Source organism: Carcharhinus amblyrhynchos, unplaced genomic scaffold (genome assembly GCF_965287045.1).
Source record: "Carcharhinus amblyrhynchos unplaced genomic scaffold, sCarAmb.v2.hapA chromosome_138, whole genome shotgun sequence".
Classification (NCBI taxonomy): Eukaryota; Metazoa; Chordata; class Chondrichthyes; order Carcharhiniformes; family Carcharhinidae; genus Carcharhinus; species Carcharhinus amblyrhynchos.
The window spans coordinates 26,753-41,206 of record NW_027649878.1 but is presented as its reverse complement, the minus strand read 5'-3'; the positions used below and the strand labels follow the sequence as shown (position 1 = coordinate 41,206).

Genomic DNA, 14,454 nt, shown 5'->3' with positions numbered 1-14,454 from the left:
GAGGGGGTTGAGCTATGAGGAGAGGCTGAATAAACTAGGCTTGTACTCGTTAGAGTTTAGAAGAATGAGGGGAGATCTCATTGAGACGTATAAGATGATGAATGGGATGGATAGGATAGAGGTGGAGAGTCTCTTCCCGCTCAAAAAAGACAGTAGGACTAGGGGGCACGGCCTCAAGATAAAGGGGAGGCGGTTTAGAACGGAGTTGAGGAGGAACTTCTTCACTCAAAGGGTGGTGAATCTCTGGAATTCTCTGCCCGTTGAAGTGGTGGAGGCTGCCTCGCTAAATATTTTTAAGACGCAGGTTGATGGGTTTTTGATAAGCGAGGGGATTAAGGGTTATGGGGAGAGGGCGGGAATGTGGAACTGAGCAGCAACAGATCAGCCATGATCTTATTGAATGGCGGGGCAGGCTCGAGGGGCTGGATGGCCTACTCCTGCTCCTATTTCTTATGTTCTTATGACTAAACTGACTATTCAAGCAGTGAGGATGAGGCTAGTTTTCAGTTTGTGTTTGTGCCCCTGTTGAAAGTAAATGAAAATCCACAGGAAGAGGATAGCTGATGCAACTAAATTGGTTTCAGGCTGAAAGACATCACTATCCTTGAAGCAGAGCTCAACGCACGGATAGGTAAAGTAGTCAATATCTTTGAACAAATCAAAACACATGTACAGGATGACATGGAGCTAAAATTTAGGAACAATCTGCTGGATTGTAACGTTCGCATTCCCAGCACCAGATGCAATGGTTATGGAAAGTTGGTGGTGCATGGTGACTTAGAATTTAATTTTGCCTCCTTTCGTCTGCTGGCTTGCCATAGGTCTGTGCCGATTGAAAACCAATCACGAATTCTGAACTCCAACAAAGGAAGAACTGGGAAGTTTTGTGGGAATTGTCACATAGAGACAACTTTGGAGGATCACGCACAGCAACAGAATGGAACTAGTTTGCAGCAATGTTGCCTCTTAATACGGTGAGATTGCCCCAACTGGCGTCAATGTTCAGCTGAGGAATGCTGGAAAGAGGTTAAGGCTCGAAACATCAACTAATGCGGAGTATAGCCGGAGAAAAAGGGAAATAGCGACACCTCATATGAGCTAACATCCATTGGGACAATTTGCAGTAACGATGGGATCTTGGGAAAAGGTGCCAAAGTCCAATATTACTACCAACCATGTCAGTTGACAGCAGAAGTATCGCAGTTTGTGGCAGGATCTGCCTCTCAAACATCTGCCTTGACAGGCACCAGGAAAGTTGCAATAAATGACGAGTTCATTGCTTCTTCCCTGCATGTTATCTCTTGGAGATGGAAATATTCATGGCCAGTGAATACATCGTGGATTGTTGTGTCCAGAATGAGGCACATCACTCCAGCTGAGGCCTAACAAGTCATCGTTAATACTTTAATCTGATATTTTTACCATGTATCTCTCCTTATCTCCAAAGTATATTCTTTTTCATTTCTCTCTTCCTTATGAACATTTCCAACTGCCGATCCTGTTTCACCAATCTTTATCTTTAATACCCTGCATCCAACCAACTCACTGTTTATCACTTACACAAAAAAATGAAGTCATGTGAAAAAGACCCTTCTCCATTCACCTGTGATTCCTGTTTTATGGGGAAAAGAAAATAACCTCTATGCGGATACTGCCCGTGAATTGATACATTGCAGTTTGTATGACAACTCTGTTAAATTGCTCTTGATTGCACAACTTTTCGAAGCCTGTGCACACAACACCGACATCTCTGTCTCCTTCTGCCATTTCAGAAAATAAAGCTGTGACTTGATTACATTCATGAGACAAAATTTTCCAATCACATATCTGCGCTGATTTCCATTTATTAAAGCATTTTTCTTACCAACAAACAATCCTGCTGTCCTTCATTGTGGCCTCGGACTTCCATCACCAGTAAAATCAGACCAACAGGCTAAAATTAGAAGATTCACAACCCTTAATCTCGCCATTAAGAACACAGGTTCACACCCTGAGAATTAACCATAAACTATCGTGACGGACAGGTTTGCCAGTGCATCCAGTATTTTCATCTTCTTTCCCTCAGGCATCCAATGTTATCCCACCATTCGTTGTTCCACTTTATTTTGGTACATTTGGATTGGAAGGGAATAACTGAACCAGTTTGTTCAGTGACTGTTAGTTAATGTCATTGCCCCTGGAACCCAGCAGTGCCTCTGGAGTGATTGCCACGTCTATTAACAAGTCGAAGAATGAGGGTTGGTTCAGAATCTGAGGGAAAGAGTCTCGTATTTTAACAACACGCTGTGATGATCTGAGAATAGTCAATCGAATGGTTCAACAGTGGACAAGAGTCTTCGTCACTGTCCGCTCTGCCACAGATTTTGACATCATTTGCAAACTTGCTAACCATGCCTCCGAAATCCTCATCCAAATCATTAATATAAATGACAAATAACAGTGGACCCAGCACAGATCCCTGAGGCACCCTGCTGGTCACAGGCATCCAGCTTGAACATAAAACCCTCTACAACCACCCTCTGTCCTCTGTCATCACTGTATTTTGTATCCATTTGACGACCTCACCCTGGACCCTGTGAGATTTAACCAAATCCGGTCTACTTTTGTTTTTAAATGTGTTCATTTTTAAACATTGAAACCTCTTGCCTTTGTTGGGAAATATAAGTGTGGGTTGAGAAAAGCAAATGGTGATCCCACACCCAACACAGGACTGAGCAGAGGTTCTTGTACGTTATACAGACAAAACATACCGTACACAGAATACATAGGGGAGAATGAGAGCAGAGGATGCAGAATATAATGTTGCAGTTACCTATAGGGTATAGAGAAAGATCAGCTTAATATATGGTAGGTCCATTGAAAAGTTGACATTCTCCCCAAGCACTAAAGCTTTCCACAAGGCAAGGTTCACAAATTCAACCCCACTTTCCTTTGTCACCTCTCCCATCATGCTGTGTTCGGAGTTTCTGATCGATGCTCAGAGCCTAGTATTTGAGGCTCTGAGCTGAACCCACAATCTGATTCTGAGAGAAGATTACTGCCCACTCAGATACAGCTGGCTGCAATATCCCCTTGAAATATATCTATTGTGTACAGAGTCGTTTCTTTTTTTCACTGTGTCTGCTACCCTTAAAGAACTACTGAATCATCTTTAAACATCTGTATTAATTATCACAGAACAGGGCCAACATGGGGGAATCTAGTATCAGGGAGGGAACCGTTTTAAATTCATACAGCTGCTATTAAAGAGGCAGATGAGGAGGAATTTTTCTTTCTCTCAGGGGGTGGTTAGTGTTTAGAATTCCCTTCCCCAGAGTGCAGTGGGCATTGGGTCGTTGAATACATTCAATGGGAACAAGTTAAAATGTTCTGCAGAAGGGAGACCTTGTATACCTCTCTCAATCTCTGTCTCGCTCTTTTCTTCAATCTCTGCGTCTGTGTATTCTGTCCCATCTCTCTCTCCCTCTCTGGGAATCTGTGAAAAATACCCACAAACATCAGTCAGCCATTTGGCATTGCTTCACAGTGGCCATTCTATGTGAACACAACACTGAGTTATTTCTGACAGAGTTGTCTCGTCACCAAGGTAACATTGTATTTTAAATGTGACAGAGATGCAGCTTTGGAGACAAAAACCAGGGTTTATATCTCTGTGTGTGACCGTGTATGTGTATATCTCTGTGTAAGTCTGTGTGTGTGTGTGTCTGTGTATATCCATATTTCTGTGTATGTGCCTGTGTGTGTGTGTGTGTGTGCGTGTGCGTGTGTGGGTGTTTGTGTTGTGTGTGTCGATGTGTGTCTGTGTGTGGGTCGGTTTGTGTGTTACTTTGTATGTCACTGTGTGTAAGTGCCTATGTCTCTGTGTGTCTGTCTTTGCGTGCCTCTGTTGTGTGTCTCTGTGTCTCCGTGTGTGTGTGTCTGTTTGTGTGTTACTTTGAGTATCACTGGTCTATATCCGTGTCACTATATACGCGAGTCTCCGTGTGTGAAAGTGTGTCTGTGCTCTGTGTATGCCCTTTCTGTGAGTTATAATTGAATGTTTTGTGGGGTGTTTTACTTGCAATCTCGTGTTTATTTGAATTCAGATTATCTGTGAGAGTGACTATGTTTAAGGCAAAGTGTTCTGTGCTCATTTTAGATAATGTTTGCTGTGTATGAAAATGTAATTGCATTTGTTCTGACAAAGTCATAAGATTTGATCATTAATCATAGTTTCTGCGTTCATCTTAATGGATATTTTGGTTGATTTCTGTATGTTTCCTTTTTTGCCGTTTTGAATAATGGTGTACACCCTGATCAGGTCGCCCCTCAGTCTTCCCTGCTCCAAGGAAAACAACCCAAGTCTATCCAACCTCTCTTCATAGCTGGAATGCTCCACCCCAGGCAGCACCCTGGGGAATCTCCTCTGTACCCCCTCCAGTGCAATCACATCCTCCCGATAATGTGGCCACCAGAGCTGCACACAGTGCTCTAGCTGTGGCCTGACCAAAGTTCTGTATAACTCCAATATCACTTCTCTGCTTTTCAAATCTGTGCCACAATTGATAACTTCCTCTGTAAATGAGAAGCCCTACAGGAGGCCATTCGGCCCATAGTGCCTGCACAACTACAGTCCCAGCCAGGCCCTATTCCTGGAACCCCACATATTTACCCTGCTAACTCCCCTAATACTAAGGGACAATTTACCGTGAGGAGTCAACCTAAACTGCACATCTTTGGATGGGAGGAAAGCAGAGCAGCCGGAGGAAATCCACACAGACAAGGGGATAATTCTCTCTGGACCCCCACCATGGTGACCACAGCTCTATCCTCGATCCTAACTGTGGTGTATGCTTTATCTGCCCTGTTTGTGAACTGAAATCCCACTCAACTGATGAAGGAGTAGTGCTCCGAAAGCTCGTGGCTTTTGCTACCAAATAAATCTGTTGAACTTTAACCTGGTGTATTGAGACTCCTTACTGCATTCTATACATTAACCAGTAAAGGATTCTGTCTGCCGGTCGAAACCACCTTATCGAGCTGTCCTGTTAACCCCAGGAGTTACTGGACACTCAAAGATCCTCCATTCACACACAGGGAGAACATATTCCACACTCTCTGTGGAGTTTGCACATTCTCCTTGTGTCTGCATGGGTTTCCTCTGGGTGCTCCGGTTTCCTCCCACAGTCCAAAGATGTGCAGGTTCCATTGATTGGCCGTGTTAAAATTGCCCTTTCGTGTCCTGAGATGTGTAGGTTAGAGGGATTAGTGGGTAAATGTGTAGGGATAAGGGGGTAGGGCCTGGGTGGGATTGCGGTCGGTGCAGACTCGATGGGCCGAATGGCCTCTTTCTGTGCTGTAGGGTTTCGATGATTCTATGATATCAGAGAGAGGGGGAGGGATTGTTATGGGAGATGAAAAGGCCCCAATGTGTCATATGGTCTCAATCTGATGTCTCTCTGCCTCAGAATGATTCAATACTCGGCTCGGAGTGTGTACATCACCAGAATCAAACACACGCCGCTGTTCTTTACATCCAACTCTGTAGCTGGGCCTGGTGTCCCCTTCACCACATCAGGGTGTGGGGCTGAGTTTGGATCTCTCCATCACATTGGGACTCACCGGCAATGTCCAATTTCAGGAGAACTTTGTTCCAATGATGTTTAACCTTGGACTGCACCCGTTGTTTTAATGTAGACCTGGTCACTGACCATCACTGAGATTGACCTGAACATGTCAGTAAATGTCCCCACTGTTTTATAAATAAACATTGGGACGTTTGCAGCGTCTCTGCCTCTGGTTTATGTCTCTGTTGGTTTGTTCACATTTGGCGATGGGTCAATGTTAAATGCACAGTTTAATGGGATTGGATAAACATTTGGATTAATAGAAGGGTTGCCAGGGGAAACGGCCCTCCGCCATCTTGCTGTTGCCAGGGGAGACGGCCCTCCGCCATCTTGCCGTTGCCAGGGGAGATGGCCCTCTGCCATATTGCCGTTGCCAGGGGAAACGGCCCTCCGCCATCTTGCCGTTGCCAGGGGAGACGGCCCTCTGCCATATTGCCGTTGCCAGGGGAAACGGCCCTCCGCCATCTTGCCGTTGCCAGGGGAGACGGCCCTCTGCCATATTGCCGTTGCCAGGGGAGACGGCCCTCCGCCATCTTGCCGTTGCCAGGGGAGATGGCCCTCTGCCATATTGCCGTTGCCAGGGGAAACGGCCCTCCGCCATCTTGCCGTTGCCAGGGGAGACGGCCCTCTGCCATCTTGCCGTTGCCAGGGGTTTCAATGCGGCGGCGACCCGCACGCGGCCCTCTGGGAGAATCCCCCTCCCGCACATGCGCACCGGCAGGTAGATGCTAATCTTTTTTAAATGTTAATGGTTTTTTATTCCTAGTCCGCTCCCGGCAGAATTTCTGTTCCTGCTCGATTCGGGAAGGTCGCTTCTTGTTTTTTATTTTTTTTTAATCCTGATCTGCGCAGTGCAGTCTGGGAGAACACAGCGCGCAGGCGCGGTCCCGCCCCGGCCTCTGGATATAAATATGGATTTGATTTAATTTTGATTCGGTTCCTGGCGGGGTTTCCGGCTGGGAATTTCTCTCACTTTCCCCATTGCTCAACACTCACTTCTTCCTTTTTATTTAAAAACAAACAGAGGGGGAGGGGGAGGGGCCTCACCGTGACATCACGGCAACATGGCGGAGGCCCCGCCCCTCCACAGGCCCCGGGTGTTCCGCCAACGAGCAGCGGCTGGGCCGGAGGCGGCAGGAGGTGACACTGGGAGGAGCAGCAGCTGCAGCACCGGCCGGGAGGGTTACAGCGGCTCCTGGTGGCCGGGAGGGGAAATAGCAGCAGCACCGTCTCTGCCCAAAGGCTTCCCCAGTTCAGCTGCTCAGAGGGTCTGGGAACCTCTTCAAATGGAAACTGCAGCTTCTCAAATTCAACATCTGTCCAACTCACCCTCCCTCTGTCCCCCTCACCCTCCCTCTGTCCCCCTCACCCTCCCTCTGTCCAACTCACCCTCCCTCTGTCCAACTCACCCTCCCTCTGTCCCCCTCACCCTCCCTCTGTCCCCCTCACCCTCCCTCTGTCCAACTCACCCTCCCTCTGTCCACCTCACCCTCCCTCTGTCCCCCTCACCCTCCCTCTGTCCAACTCACCCTCCCTCTGTCCCCCTCACCCTCCCTCTGTCCAACTCACCCTCCCTGTATCCACCTCACCCTCCCTCTGTCGAACTCACCCTCCCTCTATCCAACTCACCCTCCCTCTGTCCAACTCACCCTCCCTCTGTCCCCCTCACCCTCCCTCTATCCATCTCGCCCTCCTTCCCTCTCTCCATCCATCCCTCTCCTACAAGAACCATTCATTCAGCACAACATCTTCCCGCTCATTCCCCCAGTCTGTATTCCAGCCTTTATCAAATCCACTCTGCTCCCGGATACTTTACACCATCAGGTATTACAATTCAAACATTATCATCTCTCCAATTTCATATTTGTCCAAGGCGATCACAGACAGACTAAGGAAATTTGGCATGCCCACTACTCTCAGTGACTTTGACAAGTGCACCATAGAAAGCATTCTTTCTGGTTGTCTCACAGTTTGGTATGGCTCCTACTCTCAGTCTGAAGTTGCGTTCCAAACGACTCAAGAACAGCTTCTTCCCAGCTGCCGTCAGAGTTTTGAATGAACAAAGAACAAAAACATCCCGGGAAACAGGCCCTTCGGCCCAACGAACCCGCGCCGCCATTTTAACACCACCAGTCCCCCCCCTCCACCCGTGACCCTTATCTATTGTTTTATGGCCATCCACATTGAGGGAAACTAATTTAGGGACAATTTATTACCTCCAATCAGCCTAAGAGCACATCTTTGGGGTGTGGGAGGAAACCGGAGCACCCGGAGAAAACCCACGCAAGCACGGGGAGAATGTGCAAACTCCCACAGACACCGGCCCAAATCCATGTGTCTGCACAGCAATCAGTGATAGTCACTGAGCTGTCGTCTTGCCCAGTATCTGGTCCAGTTTAGGCACACACTAACGACATGAAGCATTAGGCCAATCTCAAACATCCAAGAGCAGCCCTAGTATGACCCATCGCCTGTATGCCCCTCGTTGGACACGAGGTGGACCGACTTAAAACCTGTGAATTAAAAGAGAAAAACATTAGTATCATTCCACATCCTTACACATTACCAGGGACATCCCAATGCTAATGAACCTTATTTAAAACAATCTCCTAGGTTGAGGGAGCTGGGACTCTTTTCCCTGGAGAGACGAAGGTTGAGAGGCGACCTGATAGAGGTTTATAAAATGTTGAGAGGAATAGATAGGGTGGATTCTCAGAGGCTATTTCCCAGGGCTGAAATGGTCGCTACGAGAGGACACAGATTTAAGGTGCGGGGAGGAAAGTACAGAAGTGATGTTAGGGGTAAGTTTTTCACTCAGAGGGTGGTGAGTGAATGGAATCAGCTGCCGACAGTGGTGGTGGAGGTGTCTTTTAAAAGACTTCTGGATGAGTATATGGGGTTTTATGGGATTGGGGGTTATAGATAGGTCTATAGATTGGAAGGTGTTGATGTGATCGGCGCAACTCGTGGGCCGAAGGGCCTGTTTGTGCTGTAGTGTTCTATGTTCTATGTTCCTATATCCTCCCATCTCCAACCCACTCATGTGCCTGTCTAAGTTACTCTTAAACAACTCCAGTGTGCCTGCCTCCACCACCTTACTTGGCAGAGCATTCCATACCCCCACTACCCTCTGTGTGAAAAACCTCCCTCTAATATCAGTGTTATACCTCTCCCCCCTCACCTTAAGTCCATGGCCCCTTGTACTGTGTGTCTCTATCATAGGAAATAGCTTACCACTGTTTACTCTATCTATACCCTTCATAATCTTATATACCTCTATTAGATCCCCCCTCAGTCACCGTCTTACAAGGGAAAACAGCCCCAATTTGCTCAATCTTTCCTCATAACCCAGTCCTTCCATACCAGGCAACATCCTGGTAAACCTCCTTTGCACTCTCTCCAGAGTCTCTACGTCCTTCCGGTAGTAAGGCGACCAGAACTGCACACAGTACTCCAGCTGCGGCCTCACCAGTGCCCTGTACAGTTGCAGCAAGACCTCCCTGCTTTTATATTCTATCCCCCTCGCTATAAAGGCCAGCATCCCATTCCATTCAACATTTGACACAGTCAAGGGAAGTGACCTCACGTATTCAAGCAGCCAATGGCCACTTGCTTCCCAAGAATCTATCTGTCTGTGTATGAACCTTATTCAATAGCTGTGGTTCCAATCTGCTTTGGAGGAAGGGAATTCCGAAACTCCCTGAGAGAGGAAAACAATGTATTCACTTTGGTCTGAATGGTAAACCTTTAATAGTAACAGTGAACCCGAGTTCTTTAGTCCCCTTTCGGGAAATATCGGATCCATATCTACACCTTTGAAATACCTGAGAATATTGTGTGTTTAAAATAAATCGCCGGTTACTCATATAACTTCCAACCGATGTGGGCACAGTTTGTCCAACCTTTTCCACCTAAGACACGCTGCATATTCCATCTGCTAATCTATTCAAATTTACCCAAACTGATTCCAAAGTAGGAAATATTCACAAGCATCATTGCAGGGATGGGAACATCCTTTACACAGACCTATTGGAGAATGCTGGACTGTTTTAATTGGAGATGCTTCAGATAAGGTTTGATCGTGCTGTTCAGAAGCATGTGGGGTTCGAAGGCATGGCATAGCGGTTAACACTTGTGGAGGGAATGAGATGAAAAACGGGGCAGTTCAAATTGCCGTCAGAAATGGATTCTCTTTAGTCTGTATGTTGATCTGGAGGCGGCTGTGCTGAATTTGTTCTGTACAAATGCCTCCTTCCCAGTGATTGGAACGACTGGAATTTCCTGGAGAGGTGCTGAGGTGGGGTTGGGACTGGGGGGCTGGCGGATTTGCTCCCCATGGGGTGCTGGGTGAGTGAGATTTAGGAATGGTTTCGGTCTAAACCCTCACATACACTCACCGAGGGCAATGCCAACTCAATAAGACATCTTCTGAATAACTGCTCTCCGGCCCCTCCTGGGGCACTTGATAAAATCACCGCTGGTCAGTTGTGGTTTCCACACTGCTTTTATAACTTCCACACACACCTTGTCACCCCATCATTTCAATCAAAAACTCAATACTTTCAGTGAGCAGACTTCTCAAGTGGCTGGCAAGGCGATGAGAACAAGTAAAGTCTTCTTCATTAACACAATTCCTAAACTTACGTCCACATGTTCTGTTTCCAACATTAAGGGGAAATTCCTTTTAGCGTCAATTCTCCCACTACCCCTCAGGATCATATGTGTTCCATCAGGACAGGCTTCCAATAATCAGTGGGGCAGATCCTGCCTGATCTGAGAACCCTTTTAACTGAGGAACCAGCCCAATGAAACTCCTCTCCGCTCATTCTCAATCTAGTCCGGGGGGACTTTAAACTAGAAAGGATGGGGGGAGGGAATTGTGATGGGGAAACTGGGACGGAGGAGGTTCGCTCCCAGGTAGGGGAGGACTGCAGGCAGTATGAGAGGGAGGTTAGACAGGGGGTGGAGATGGAAAATGCCCAGACTGAGGGGCTGAAGTGTATATATTTTAATGCAAGGAGTGTAGTGAATAAGGTAGATGAGCTTAGGGCGTGGATTGCTGCTTGGGAATGTGATGTGGTGGCCATTACGGAGACTTGGATGTCTCGGGGACAGGACTGGGTACTTCAGGTGCCAGGTTTCAGATGCTTCAGGAAGGACAGGGAGGATGGCAGAAGAGGTGCTGGAGTGGCACTGTTGATCAGGGACAGTGTCATGGCTGCAGAGAAGGAGGATGCCGTGGAGGGACTGTCTACAGAATCTCTGTGGGTGGAAGTTAGGAACAGCAAAGGGTCAAAAACTTTGCTGGGTGTATTCTATAGGCCGCCCAATAGTGACAGGGAAGTTGAAGTGCAAATAGGGAAACAGATTCTGGAGAGATGTATTAATAACAGAGTTGTCGTGATGGGAGACTTCAATTTCCCAAACATCGACTGGAATATCCCTAGGGTAAGGGATTTGGATGGGGAGGAGTTTGTTAGGTGTGTTCAGGAAGGTTTCCTGACACAGTATGTGGATAAGCCTACGACGGGAGAGGCTGTACTTGACCTGGTGCTGGCGAATGAGCCAGGGCAGGTGATGGATCTTTCGGTAGGAGAGCATCTTGGAAATGGTTACCATAATTCTATCTCCTTCACAATTGCGTTGGAACGAGATAGGATCAGGCAGGCTAGGAAGGTGTTTGTCTGGAGTAAGGGGAGATACGAAGAAGTCAGGAAGTTACTTGGACAAATAAACTGGAAGGAGGCATTCTTAGGGAAAAGTACCGAAGGAAGGTGGCAGATATTCAAGGAATGTGTGTCTGGAGCTCTGAATGACAACGTTCCGATGAGACAAGGGGGTTTTGGTAGGTCGAGGGAACCGTGGTGCACAAAGGCTGTGTTGAACCTAGTCAGGAGGAAAAGGAAGGTGTACAAGAGGTTCAGGGAATTAGGAGAGGTTAAAGATCTTGAGGAGTATAAGGACTGTAGGAAGGAACTTAAAAGGGAAATTAGGAGAGCCAGAAGGGGTCATGAGAAGACCTTGGCGGGTAAGATTAAGGAGATTCCCAAGGCCTTCTATAAATATGTGAAAGGTAAAAGGATAAGAAGAGAAGGGATAGGACCTATAAAAGGTGAGGGGGGAAAGGTTTGTGTGGAACCAGAAGAAATGGCAGAGGTGCTTAACGAGTACTTCGCCTCAGTATTCACGGTGGTAGCCGATCTGGGAGATTTTGCTATGGATTTGCAGCAGATGGAAAGGATTGAGTACGTGAATATTAAGGAGGAGGATGTGTTGGAACTTTTGAATTCCATCAAGGTAGATAAGTCGTCGGGACCAGATGGGATGTACCCCAGGATACTGTGGGAGGCGAGGGAAGAGATTGCAGAGCCCCTGGCGATGATCTTTGCGTCGTCAATGGAGACGGGAGAGGTTCCAGAGGATTGGAGGATTGCGGATGTAGTTCCTATTTTCAAGAAAGGGAACAGAGATAGCCTGGGAAATTACCGACCGGTGAGTCTGACCTCAGTAGTTGGTAAGCTGATGGAGAGGCTTCTGAGGGACAAGATTTACGAACATTTGGAGAGGTTTGACATGATCAGGAATAGTCAGCATGGATTTGTCAAGGGCAGGTCGTGCCTTACAAGCCTAGTTGAGTTCTTCGATAATGTGACTGAACACATTGACGAAGGAAGTGCCGTGGACGTAGTGTACATGGACTTCAGCAAGGCGTTTGATAAGGTCCCCCATGCAAGACTTCTTGAGAAGGTGAGAGGCCATGGGATCCAAGGGCCTTTGGCCTCGTGGATCCAGAACTGGCTTGCCTGCAGAAGGCAGAGAGTGGTTGTGGATGGGGCTTTTTCTGAATGGAGGTCAGTCACCAGCGGAGTGCCTCAAGGATCTGTTCTGGGACCCTTGTTGTTTGTCATTTTCATAAATGACCTGGATGAGGAAGTGGAGGGATGGGTAAGTAAGTTCGCTGATGACACGAAGGTTGGTCGTGTTGTGGATGGTCTGGAAGGATGGCAAAAGTTGCAGCAGGACATAGATAGGATGCAGGACTGGGCGGAGAAGTGGCAGATGGACTTAAACGCGGATAACTGTGTAGTCGTCCATTTTGGCAGAACCAACGGGATGAACGAGTACACTATCAAGGGCAGAAGTCTGAGTAGTGTTGAAGAGCAGAAGGATCTTGGGGTCCGGGTCCACAGGACTCTTAAATCGGCCTCGCAGGTGGAGGAGGTGGTCAAGAAGGCGTATGGTGTACTGGCCTTCATTAATCGAGGGATTGAGTTTAGGAGTCGGGAGGTAATGCTGCAACTTTATAAGACCCTTGTCAGGCCTCATTTAGAGTATTGTGCGCAGTTCTGGTCGCCTCACTATAGGAAAGATGTAGAAGCTATTGAGAGGGTACAGAGGAGATTTACAAGGATGTTGCCTGGACTGGGAGGCATGCCTTATGAAGATAGGTTGAGGGAGCTGGGACTCTTTTCCCTGGAGAGACGAAGGTTGAGAGGCGACCTGATAGAAGTTTACAAAATGTTGAGAGGAATAGATAGGGTGGACTCTCAGAGGCTATTTCCCCAGGTTGAAATGGTTGCTACGAGAGGACACAGATTTAAGGTGCGGGGAGGGAGGTTCAGAAGTGATGTTAGGGGTAAGTTTTTCACTCAGAGGGTGGTGAGTGAATGGAATCGGCTGCCGTCAGTGGTGGTGGAGGCGAACTCGCTGGGGTCTTTTAAAAGACTTCTGGATGAGTATATGGGGTTTAATGAGATTGAGGGTTATAGATAGGTCTGTAGGTTGGTAGGTGTTGATGTGATCGGCACAACTCGTGGGCCGAAGGACCTGTTTGTGCTGTAGTGTTCTATGTTCTATGTTCTATCAATCTGATTTTGCCAGACAGCAACTGACACAATAATCGACAAGTTATCTCAACAACGCCTCTGTGTTGGATTAAATTCTACTTTCAATGGACGACATTGAGACATATTTCTTCGTAATTACTCGCTCTAAATTCTTGTAAACTTTTTATGGTCCAGTTACCGGGGCAACCAGATTACCTTTTATATCAGAGTTCAACAAGTTCTGTTATTTTTAATAATATTATGTTTCTCAGTACATCCTGACCGTGTGCCTATTGCAATCCAGCTGCAAAACTGATGAGTCACCAAAATATTCCATCGGAACATCGGAATTCAGAGCAAGATTAGGCGAAGTCAGCTCTCCCAGCCTGCTCTGCCATTCAATCAGATCATGGCTGAACTTCATCGTTGTGTCAAATTTAACTCCCTAAATTCTCCCCATATATTCATGTAACTGTTTGCTATCAGAAATGTATCCATCGCCTCCTTGACACCATTCAATTGTTCAGATTGCACCGCACTATGGGGCAGCGAGTTCCACAAATTGTTCTTTAGCAATTACTTATGTTCTATTCATTATTAATCTTCAAACTCATATTCTATCATCAACAAATGAGATGGAGTCTGCAAAGTCACGCTCTTCCTTGAGTTGGGAACACCTTTGACAGAGAAACCTCCCAAACATTCTGCACCAACTTGATAAATGTTTTTTTCTTCACACATAAATGTCAGTCCCAGCCTGTAGAAGAAGTCATTCACTGTCCGCAGAAGAGAAAGGGGAATTGTACAAGTGAAGAGTCAATACAGGCCAACACGCAGCCTCGTAGCTGCAAGACACATGGTTTTACTTTTGCATTCAACTGCGAAAATCTCGGATTCCTTTACAATCGTGCTTCTGAACATTTTTTTGTTATTTCAATGCACCAAGTGCCAGGATCAGAAGGAGAATGAACAAGCGCCAGCAATTAACTACAGTCGACTCACCGAGCAAAGCCGTCAACAAC

General features: G+C 47.0%; 1 pseudogene; it reads left to right on the top strand.

Annotated features, from left to right (window-relative positions):
• Positions 1 to 681: 681 nt before the first annotated feature.
• The window catches only part of LOC145338672 (haptoglobin-like), a 40,418-nt pseudogene continuing 26,645 nt past the window's right edge, over positions 682 to 14,454 (top strand).